General features: G+C 39.9%; 1 protein-coding gene across 3 annotated transcripts in view; it reads left to right on the plus strand.

Annotated features, from left to right (window-relative positions):
• The first annotated feature begins 9,327 nt into the window (after positions 1-9,327).
• The window catches only part of bcl9l (bcl9 like), a 30,621-nt gene continuing 27,433 nt past the window's right edge, over positions 9,328-12,515 (plus strand). For 2 of the 3 annotated variants that reach the window (XM_086216440.1, XM_086216437.1), the window contains exon 1: positions 9,341-9,678. The gene's annotated coding sequence lies outside the window, so the exon portion shown is untranslated. Of the gene's footprint in view, positions 9,679-12,515 lie in introns of all 3 variants that reach the window. The other variant, XM_086216438.1, reaches the window with a different exon arrangement.

Consider the following 12,515-nt stretch of genomic DNA (forward strand, 5'->3'; position numbering starts at 1 on the left):
ATGATGCATGTATTTATTTTAATATGAAATGCATCAGAATGTTTTCACAAATACTTCACACTGATCCTTTCAAGGTTCCAAACCCCTTTTCTGACTCTAGCTCTGTAGGCAATCTCTGTAAATAGATTTTTTCACAATTATCCTTAAAATCCTGAAGGTAACCCGATAGCAACAGGAGACACTTAACTACTCATCTTTAAGAAAGTTCATTAAAAAAAAAAAAATTCTTATCGAGTTGATACAGTATTTTAACAATGGTGCAACTGCAAATGTGTCCAGGAACCTCCTTCATTTTATACTGAAGTTTGATTTTAGGATTTTCAAGTGTGCCCTGTTTTCTAATAGAGAAACACATAAAAAAAAAATTTTAAATACAAAATAATTATGTTGCAACCGACAGAACTGTGAAAGACTCTATTGCTATATAGCTGCTTATTAACATAACATATTTCTACCATATTATCGCTGTCTCTGACTTCAGTAAGAAAGTAAATAGTAACTCGCTTTTGTTCTATAGCTTTCTAACATATTATATTGGAATTTGGCAGCGTCAGATTTAAACAAAACAACAAAATGGTGGCTAAAAAGTTCTTTTCAGGGATCTCTGTCTTGAGAGTAATCTGTATTCATGGCTGAATGTTAATATGCTAATATAACTGTACATCTTTGCAGATGTGTTCTATGTAAGACAAAGGTAGGCAGCGAGAGACTGACCCCTCTCATCTTACTGTTCCCCTCAGCTGCTTTACGAGCTTCTAAACTGGATACTTACTCATTTTAAAGAGGCTTCTGACATTTGCTGTAAGGTCTAAGGAGCCTTTGGAGTAGGAAAGGTGACTGTAAAGAAGACAGTAATTGTATCCAAGTAACTCTTCTTTCTGTTCCTTCCCTCATCATTTGGGCCCTGTGAATGTTACCAGGAGAAAGAAACTTCAGCTGCCCTGGACATATTTTCTTTCATTTTCTAATTTTGGGACGGTTATTTTTTTTGTCTGTGCTTGTGATTGTATTGGACACTATTAGTGCAGACTGGAGAACTGGGTGTGTTCAGGCCATATTTTGGACAAAACCACATTTTACTTTTAATGTTTAATGTGCACTCAAGATGACGAATGAATAGAAATGAGAATAGACTATCTGAGAATAGAAAACTTACTTGTTCTACTCCCTGAGCTCATACTTACCACGGTAATACCCTTCTATTCACAGTAGTCACGTATACAACCAGAAGTAAACAACGCATTATCTGAATGCTTAATGAACTGATCAGAATCTGTGACATGTGTAGTTTATCCCTTGTGCTGTGAGGTTTTTGTAAGGTAAAGACATTAAAGCGTTACATTTTTTTTTCCAAAACAAACTTGAACCCTGGAGTGCCTCCCCCATCTGGAAGCAGTAGAGGGCTTGTCTTAAAGATAAAAACGATATGAGTCGCTGCTGGCAACTCAAATGTCCAGTCTGGGATCAATTACATAGACAGGATTCAGTGAGAGAAGCGGAGCTGGTGGGGGAGGAAGGGAGGATGGTGGTGGTGATGGGGGGGGGGCCATTCGGCACAGATTCGATATCATGATCTGGTCCAGCACAGACGTGTAACCCACATACACGTGCACACACACAAACACACATGCTAAACAAACTGCTGTGTGACCTGCAGCTTGTGCGTACGGTTCCCAGTGTCTGGTTCTGGGTTTGGCTGAGACCACATTCTGCCATGTACCCGCCCCACTCGCATACTGCATTTAACAAGCAACTGATGGCAGTTCCAGATGAGGCCACTCGCAGCCAGCTGCTCTGTCATGTGGGCTGGGGCAAGGACTAGAATCAATAGAATAAATTCTTTCAACAGCTCATAGTTTGAATTAATCCCACACAGACACCTTCATTATTTAATTGAAGTCTCATTTCCCAGCTTTAAGTTAAAGGTCAAAGTTTGCCAAATGTTCTATACCTCGTATTCATCCATGAAAACATCTGCCCGGCAGTCTTAACGAAATGCATTGTGGGATGCGTAAGACGGAGGGGAGGAGGGTTGTAATGGAATGAATATGAATAACACAAAGTAAAAACAGACAACCAGGAGGGGGGAGAGAAAGAGAGAGAGAGAGAGAGAGAGAGAGAGAGAGAGACAAAGGGGTCTAATAGGATCCAGACTGTTTGGAGCTGTAACTGTTTCAAAGGGAGACACGTCCATATGTACACATTCACTCACTGTGTTTGTCTGAGACCTCAGCAGGCATCCTCAGCTCTACAAAGGGTCACGGCAACACCTCCAGTCCCCATAACCTTGTTTAGGGTCAAGACTCAATTCACAAATAGTGGAGGACCTCACCTCATGTGGCCCCCATTAAAACTTCATAGGCATGGCCTGTTCTGTCCCCCCCCCCCCCCACACACACACACACACAAACACACACACACACACACACACACACACACACACACACACACACACACACACACACACACACACTACCGTGACAAATGTAAATACAGGTTCAACCCAGTAGCACATCAGTCTACAGTCATAAAATGTATGTTATGTAATAGAGCGACAACATCTGATCAGATATATGATTGATTAGGAATACTGTTTTTATAAGGATGAATGTATTCTCTTATTTTTGCATCATATAACTTCTATTCTAGAGGTCATGTGACTGGTGCTGTTTGTTTTCTGCAGGACTATGGTGGGCAATTTCTGCCAAGATCGATGGTTAAGAAGCCATTCATTTGAGTGCAAATGTGTTTAAAAAAAACCAAACACATGGCATTTTTACATCGGGTTGGACCGATGTGGAATATTTCTATTTATACAAATATCTTAAAATCTTCAATATTCAATAGCCTCTTTCCAGGTTATTCACTTAAAAAAAATCACATTCATATTAATGTGTTACATTTATGTTAGAGTCTGTCATTTGTGATAAGGTTTATTTGCAGAATAAAAAGAAATTGAAGATATACGTATATAAATCTCAGCAAGTCGAATTATATCGTGTGTTACACTGCATTGCAGAGGTGAAGAGGTACTGTGGCACACGAACGACCGTTTACAGTCCAAAGAACAACCTGATTTTGATTCCAAGGATCATGATAAAAAAGTCTGTTTAACACAAATATTCTTAGAATCCAACTCCACTGTTAACTTTTCCTCTCCTGCACCTCAGTGAATTATTCATATCTTGGTGCTCAGCAAAGGCTGACATTGAGCAGCAGGAACTTCAGGGACCATGATCAAGGTTAATATTAGAGAAGCTCTGCTGCCATCTACTGCTTACTCGAATTACCTACGCTGATATGTGTGGGAGAAAATGTAAAGCTACACGTCGAAAGCCGGGCAAAAATACATTTCTTGATATATGACGTGCCGAAATAAGTCATTATTCCTCAAGCTGACTGCTGCCAATCCATCTCAAATATGGACTCCATTGTCTTCATGGATCATCAAAAGAGATCGACTGACTGATTTGTCCTGTAGGAGCTCTGAAAGGAATCTTTGAATCATTTATATGTGTTTATGCGTATCACTAAGGATACATTCAGGAAGTAAAGTCATACTTGAAATGATACCTAATGGCTTACTGAATATACGGCTGAACAAGGACGAATATTGGAAAATGCACTTGAGAGTTTGTAAACTGTTTTTGGACAATTTTGCCATTTTGTTTTGTTTTGTGCTTTTTTTTTCTCCCTTTTTTGGACGTATTCCAAAATCACAAAGATGTAAAGCAGAAGTGGAACAAATGTGTTCCTGAATTCTAGACACCCGCAAGAAAGTCAAATACATTTTCGGGTGAAGTAACAGTTTAAGATATCGCAAATCATAAGTGCTATACTGGTGGTGTGTGTGTGTGTGTGTGTGTGTGTGTGTGTGTGTGTGTGTGTGTGTGTGTGTGTGTGTGTGTGTGTGTGTGTGTGTGTGTGTGTGTGTGTGTGTGTGTGTGTGGACTGTATCAGGAACTACCAACTACCACAGAGGCAGGTTTTGAGTACTTAAGCAGGTGTTTATATGTCTGTGGACAGATTTAGTCACAGTGATAGTGTCACAACCATGCAAGATTCAGTCATGAAACTTTATAGGTGTGTAGTTGAGATCAAACTGAAAGCTGAGTTTGATGATTGGAGTGGTCCGAGGGCACCTAAAGGAGCCATGGGCCTCCACACTTGACCCCGGTCCGTATTTATTTTAAGTCACAAAACTTTACAGGTGTGGGGTTGAGATCACAATAAAAGCTGAGTTTGACGGCGGATGGATCTTGTCAGATGCATGACTACGACAAGGCAGAAGAGAGACAAAAAATCTTAACAAAAACAACAGCTGTTCCTCACACTTCGTACCAGAAGCTGTTGCCAAGAGCAGCCGTTGCACTAACAAGCTGCAGCAAGCCAATGTATTCCTCAGAAAATTATTCAATCTTCAGTTTTCAGTTTAGCCATGATTATATCACTAATAAAACAGATTCTAAGATAAATCATTAAAAAAAAAAAAAAACGTTTGTGAGTCAATTTTCAGAGGAAATGTGAGGTTTTAACTACCTGGTCACTGTACAAGTTAAGCTCAGATCAGATCAGATAATTATTTATCACAGAGGCACTTCTAACAAAACATGAAGAACTTAAATTCAAGGTGAGGTGAAAGACAGAAAGGAGGGTTTAATGATCCCCGAGGGGAAATCGCTTCTCTGCGTTAACCAGCCGACACAAAGTCAAGCGGAACTGCGGTTTGAATCTGGGATATTCTGATTACCAGGAAGCTGCTCTACCTGCCGAGTTAAATGCCATTTTAATGTCAGTGTGAGTGAGGAAGTCCGTGTAATCAAAAAAATGTTCATCGGGAACTGTTGAGTAGAAGAAGACAGCTGAGGGATTTGACTCTTTCTTTTGTTGAATGCAACAGTCTCAAACTTGTGTCAAACATTCAGCTCTGGAGAGAAAATTCTGAGAAGCTGTGTACCTAAGAAAAAAAAAGAAAAGTAACTGACTCACAAAGTACTGCCAGTACATTAACCAAGGATAGGAGAGGAATGTCTGATTTCCTATGAATTCTAAAATTATTTACAGTTGCGGCCACCATCAGGACGATTGTCGTGCAAAATAAGTTGTCATGAGGCTTGACTTCCGTGTAAAGTTTGGTTTGATTTCATACACAGGGAAGAAGATTTCGTGAATAAAACAAAAAGGGATCCAAATTCAAAATAATGCATTGAACATATACACATAGTGTATGGCTGGACGGTGCTGGTCTGTGCTTGGGAAGGGACTGACCGTGTGGATATCATGTCACGACACATATTTCTCAGGTTGACTCTGCTCCACATGGGTATGTTGTATGTTCGTGTGTGTCCAGGCTAGTGGGGTTCAGTACACAGTATAACATATGTGTATGTATAAACCTCTGTCCCCAGTTTGTTGTAAAAAAAATACCAAATGACTCACAGCCTTAAGGAAGTAGTCTTTGGACCTAATATGCACACAAATGTGAATTTCATAAAATATGAAAAAAAAACTACTTGAAACTACACAACACTCATGCGAAGCTCGCTCTATAATCAGTGGAGTACACTGTGTTCTCAGATGTGTCTACTCTGAGAGCAGTGGTAAAGCTTCTAGGTGAGGGGCTTGACTTTGCACATTGCTTCACACAATGGCAGGGGTAGTGTTTGTCACCACGGAAACCATTAGTTTCTTGGCAACATTCATATAAACTCAGGCTGTCTCTAGAATGGAATCTAATGAGAGGATTCCAGCACTGGACTGAAAGGAGAATATTTGTGAGCAAAGTGAGAGGTGAGAGCCATGGATCTGGCAGTGGGGAAAGAGCACACAGGTGATATGGAAAATAATGATCTCACACACACACACACACACACACACACACACACACACACACACACACACACACACTTCTTTTTCTGGACTCTTTTAATGGACATCTTGCAGCACAGACATCTTGCAGCTGTTGAAAGGTTGTCTTTCTAAAGATGAAAACCAGATATTCAGGCTTGAATTCTGTCATTTGTAAAATTCCTGAATATGAAGATGGCCAACACACATCTCTACCACCTGCTAAAATAAAATATTCCCCCTATGCAGCAAGAGCTGAGTATGTCTACTCTACTGTATGTATCTCACTACACTCAGCTCTTTCAGCTCCATAGGTTTACCATCATCCTGATGAACTATTTGTTGTTTCAAATAATTTTATTTGCATAAAATGCAATGGACAAGCCTGCCTTAAATACATCTCCCTGCTTATTTCTTCCCTGTAGTGCCATCCCTTTCCCTAAGGGTAAACCAATTTACATTCTTGTTTTGCTCTTCAGATCCATGCCAGTTTCCATGACAACATTATTTCACTTTCTCATCCTCTCTATCACATCCTCTCTCTCTGTGTCCTGTTCTCTCCTTCCTCAGCTCTCCTTTCTAATGTTCCCCTGACCTTCCTCCAATGTTTCATTTTCTCTCTCTCTAAAACACCGATACCTCCTCCATTCCTCTCATTTCCTCACCTAATTGAGCTCATTTTGCTGGTTGCAATAACCAAACAGAGAGTAATGGATGCAGAAATAAAACATATCAGAGTGAGGGAGAGCCACAGGATGGAATTCACAGCATCTTTTTGCATTTTTATCATAACAAACAAATACGGTTGACTACAGGCTATTTCGTTCATTCTTCCCTAGGTTAGGCTTATTTGACAGGAAAAATGCCAAAAGCCTATTTAATCAAAACAACATGCAGCTAAAAACACTTTCTTCTGATTAAAATATGTAAAATAAAAAATATACATGTAGCACTCAAAAAGAAAAGGATACATTTTCTTTAAGATCTGTTTTCATACAGATATTCAAACAAAAGGGTTCTTTTGCACAGTTGAATTCTTACAGAATGATGCGCGCACACAACAGCATTGGTAGCATCCCTGCCTATATAATTACAGTGATGCAAACAGGTGTGATGCTGCTGCCTCTGATTATTGAAATGTTACATTACCCAAAAGTATATTTTGCCTTTCAGATTGATATTCCCAGATATCTTGAGGCCACAAAGATCTTTCTCCTACTGTATTACTCTGTTGTGCTTAGCTCCAGCTAAGCTACGAGCACACAGATAGAGAATGCGGATTATTCTGGAAGATGTGCTTGGGAGTGATTTTTGCTGTTGTTAGCCATTAGCCGCCATTGGCTGCAAGCTAAATATACGTGGCTGGTCCTTCCTGCATTTTGGAGATACAAAAAAATAATAATAATCCAGGAGAGACCAAGAAAAGCAAAATAGCTTTTCTGATTAATGTATCTGTTCTCTCAACTTCAGCCTGCGCTCAGCTGGAGGGAGTGGCAGGAACTTAGCTTTACAATTTGTGATTATTTCCATTACATCTTTCTGACTCTCACTACAGGTTCATGTTTTATTCTTCCCCCTTCCAGAATAATCCATTGCTGCTCCTGCCTCATAGATTCAACAAGTGTAGGCTACATGTTCCAGGATTTTCAACCGAATGTTAGATGAAGCTTAGGAAGCATGTCCAGCATACACTAGTGGTTTGAGTTACATTTTTTTTGCAACAGAGGAAACTGTAGAAGATTAGCTTTCCCGTCCAAAACAGAAGTGTCCACTTTTTTTCCTCGCTTGAAAAGCCAAAACTGAAACTTAATGGTGATGGGCCACAGGCCAAAAGCAAATGCACAATGTGTCCTTAAAATAGAGAATGGAAAAAAAAAGACATCATGTTTCCTTTCTTAAAAGCATAAATTCAATCTCATACCCAGGAAAACACAGATGAAGTGATATATGAAATTGGGGCTTTCGCAATACTTCATGCAAAAAGTGTATTTCGCCTTTTCATCTCTCACAAATAGGTGTCTTAAGCTCACAAAGGGGATTTTTAACAACTCCATCACATCTTTGTTGTTCCACAACGCAGAAAGAGCCAGACACGTATTTTTACCTCAAAGCTAATGGCACTCCACAGAAACACTGACAAAAAAACCTCTTTTTACAAAGTCTCAAGTGCATCTTCTGGTAAAACCCACATCTTCTTTATCCATTTGTATGCTCTGTAAACTACAAACACTGATTGGAGCCAGAACGACAAACAGCCCCTCTGGTTAGGTGCTACCATGAACTAGCAACAAACTCCGATTGTTTTGTTTCACTTTTTCAAAGTGTTTGTGAATAACTGAGCAAACGGCTAGACGAGGACCATGTGGATAGCTAAGTATCTATGGCTGGCTTTTTCTGCATTCTGTAGAAGAATTGCAACGCTGAAAAAACATCTTCAAAACCATTGACAGGTAAAATACATTTTTTGGGTGAGGTACTTCTTTAAGTCAAGCTATCCAGTACATGACCAAGTATCAAACCATCGTCAGCGCAAAGTGAAAATTATCAGGCATGAACATATTTAATGAGCATTTTTAACCTCACAAAAAGGAAAAAAGGCAAACAGCAATTTACTGTATATATTTTTTCTCTTTTTCTCTGAGATTATTATATCATTCCAATACCTCTGGTTGGCCACTCTCGGTAAGCTCTTAATGCACCTCATGCTTTCTTGATTGTGGAAAAAATTACTTATTTTATGCAGCTTGAATGTGAGTGAAACAATGAAGCAAAAATGTTCACCATCGACCTACTAGTCAAATGAAACATGACAAAAAGTTTCATTTCTATGTGAAAGCACAGTCAGTTGTCCACATTTGGAAAGAAAGGACATTTCCCCAGGCTCACTTGAGGGTATGTTGCTAAGCCTACTTCTGCTACCCATACCACCAGAGGGAGTATTCATCTTAAAAAAAAAAAAAAAAAAAACAGAAAAAAAAGGAAGAGCAGGTTCAACAGTGCAAGAACTGGATCCAACCTCCCAGTAAGTTTATGGTGGTTCCAAAAGTATCTGAGATCAGTTTACAGTACTTTTAATTTTCTTCTCTGAAATTGAAATCTCACTGTCCTCTTATCCAGGATGGTGGAGCTCAACAATGTAATTACATTAAAAGGTAATGGATCTGATACTAAAATGAAAATGGTAGCCTTGTTACGATGTATTGATAAATTAAATGTCTGAATTTTCTGTTTATTTTAAAAGAAACAATCTATTATCATTATATATATTTATACATATATATATATATTTAAATATACACACACACACACACACACATATATATATATATATATATATATATATATATATACATACATACATACACGTGTGTGTATATGTATATATTCAACAACAATGGTCAGTGCTAATTGTAAAGAGAGTGAGATAGGACCACAGTTTCAAGCAGCACAGAAGTCCATTTTGACACATCATTGCAGTGACATACGGATGCCCGTGTGGCCACACTAATTATTGTCAGCGGCTGGATAAATACTCGCAGAGAAATGCAACGTCCTGCCCTTCTGCATCTTGAATAGTGAGAGTCATGAACCGCTGCAAGGTGACGCGTCCTCTGATTTCAACCGAAACTTCAACCTAGACACGCTGTGTTATTTATCCACTTCCTAACCACCGACTAACTGCAACAGCTCCTTTCCTATCAAACATCGGGACCATCTTGCGCAGTGGAACGGCCAACGGAGCCAACTGTGGCGGCGCCCACTCCAGGGAATGTCGACCGGCCGTCAGTCCTGACATCGGCCTCTTCTGATCTCAGACACCAGCCAAATGAGGTAGAGTACGCAGCATTTCTAAACACTGTCACTGACATGCTAGCCACCGCACACTTCGCCGCTGTCTTCCGTATGGACTCGTCTAACTTTCTGTCTCTTTTTATGGAGTCTTCGTGTCGCTAGCAAACCAATAACAAAGTTCAAATCCCGTTAGCTCGCATTGGTGCGCTTGCAGATGTGTGATTCGGCAACGTCAGCTTACAAGCAAGTAGCTTAGCGAAGACATGAATTAGCATGCTAAGTTAGCCTGTGGACCTGGCTGGCTGGCTGGCTGGCGCAGCAAGTCTCCACTCATGGGCGCTGGGGTTCAGAGCAGGGGCATGTGTCCTTAAATTCTCCTGACGAGAATGGGGTGCTTGACTAACTCCATGTTCTTATGTTATCATACGGACACTGCTACTATTACTCGTGAACCCAGATTTTAAATGACTAATATTAGCTTGTCAGCTAGCTAATCAGCAGCACTTGAAGGTTTTGTGCTAAGCAGCTAACCAGTCGGTGACAGTCTGCTGTCACTCCAGCAGACCTGGCGTGGGCATATGGAGACCGACATGCAGTTCATACCTGCCATTTTATTTGATTAATGCTGCTGACAGCGCAGTAATTTATTAAAGTTAATATTACATATATTTTCTCTCCTCTGCCACCGATGTGATGTGAGTTTTTGGTACTGTAAGGGTTTCTTGCCTGAAGTCAACTGCAGAAATCCATACATTTTAGTGGTCCGTACTACATTTAAAATAAAAGTTAATTGTATTGGTAGATGCTTTAATTCAGCGCTGTGGAAACTGGTCTCATCCTCCTGTCTTTGTCTTTGTGTGTGTGTGTGTGTGTGTGTGTGTGTGTGCGTGTGTGTGTGTGTTGAAGACAACCAGTTCAGCCTGTTGAATGTGTTGCTATAATATTAAATGTATCCACCAGCAGTGCTACTACAGCTCCTCTCTAGAATGGTACACGGTCTTTCCATGTGTGTGCAGAAGGGTTGCATGCTGTGTGTGAGTATCTACAATATCCTGGTGAGCTATATATAGAACCTAACAGAGGTTGCAACTTGATCTGAATTGTCTTTCAGGGCTACAGTACACCGTATGTTGCTTTCCACTTGAAGGGAAGTAGCTCCCTGCCTGATTCTACTATTTTTTAGGGCATGAGCCTGAAGGTACTTAAGACGAAGACCCTATTATGTTTGCTCGTTTTCTCTATTTTTCATCTGAAAGTCCTCCCTTTTTTTTTTTTTTGGACATCTCAAAGGGGCCGGTGTAAATGAATTTGTGCGTGCAAAATCTCAGATGTGAGCCAATCATTTTACGCAGTCCAGGTAAATATTCAGTCATTGCCAATGTTTATCAAATGGAAAAACTGCTTGATATTTTAGTTAGAACTTCTGGACACTATTTGTTCTTGCTTTGTAATGTTTATTCCAATGGGGAACCATTGCTGGAAAGATAAGACAAATGCACACACACACACAAAACAAAAAACCCACAATGAAATTATGATGCCACTCCTTGAACTTTATAACAAAATAAATGTCAAGTTAAAGCAGTATTGAGCTGTAGTCTGGTGTGCAAATAATTATAAAAAATTATTGAGTTTATTAGGCAGTCAGACAATACAATGACTATACTGGCAAGCTGACCTGTCCTTTTTCATCCTTAGAAAAATATTCCAGTTGTTTATAGGACTGTCAAAACTGACCAAACATGATGTTTAACTATTTTTTTTATTTTTGTTCTTTTTAAACTGGAAATAATGTATTGCAGCTGTTGTTGATGTTTGATCCCCAAAATAAATACAGATCATCCTTAATCCTAGTGGATGAAGGTGTTAAATTTTGAGAATGTGTCCCTGAGATGTTACGTTAGTAAGAACTGAACAGATATCGCACAACCTGGAAACATTCCATTTGGCTCCAGCTGTCACTGGTAAACATGCATATGCGTATTTATTGTACCATAAAGTAGAAGTTTCCTCATGCAAGTCTTGTGATGTGCTGCAGACAACAAACCTATCGTGTAGGTTTTAAAATATGAATTGTTACCTATAAGAGGCTTTTCAGGTGGAGCTGTAGACATCAGGCTGCACACAATTTAGTGCACATTATCAAGATGTACTTACGGTAACTATTGATTTGGGAATTCTAGCTTGCACACGACTTAATTTGAAGCGGAGTGCAGATCTCCTTCAATGAAGTGACATGTGGCTCTTGTCCATCATGCTTTCAGTCCGTCATGCATTCATTACAGGGGCCCAGGTTCCGTTAATACTGTAATCAATCCTTTTTGGCCCTATCACCTTTCCTTAATAGATATTTACTATTGTTTTATAACACAGGCCAGCCGTTATGTTTGTGTGTGCAACTTTTGTCCACAACAGTAATGTATCGACAGTCTCTTCTACCAGCGTCTGTGGTGCAGTGTGTAGCTTGCTCCAGGGTAGCAGGGAATGCTGTGGTTCAGCCATGTCTCAGTCAGTTTGTGCCTCACTGTGATGTTTCCTTGAGCTTTAGCTCTTCAATCTTGTTGGAAAGAGATAATAAGAAGGGTAGTTTGAAAGGTATTTTATGCAGCAAAGCCTTTAGCTTAGCTTGTAGCCCCAGTCTTGCTTCAACTCTCTCTCATCTTGGATAGTAATGCAACCTCATCCCAGTGATCTGATGATCTCTGCTGGTATCTGCTTGCAGCCAAATGTGTGGTGATTCAATGTAGCACCGATTCCCAGGAGGTCACAGTGGTTGTAGGGTTAACTTTACACCCAGAAACAGGCATGGTGGTAATAAGGAATGTTGTTGAATCACTGTGTCCAGAAACATTACCAAGGATGTGACACAAGCCCGG

This window comes from Aulostomus chinensis, chromosome 10, assembly GCF_037954235.1.
Source record: "Aulostomus chinensis isolate RoL2024-O1b breed Wild chromosome 10, RoL_Achi_v1.0, whole genome shotgun sequence".
In the NCBI taxonomy this organism is placed as follows: Eukaryota; Metazoa; Chordata; class Actinopteri; order Syngnathiformes; family Aulostomidae; genus Aulostomus; species Aulostomus chinensis.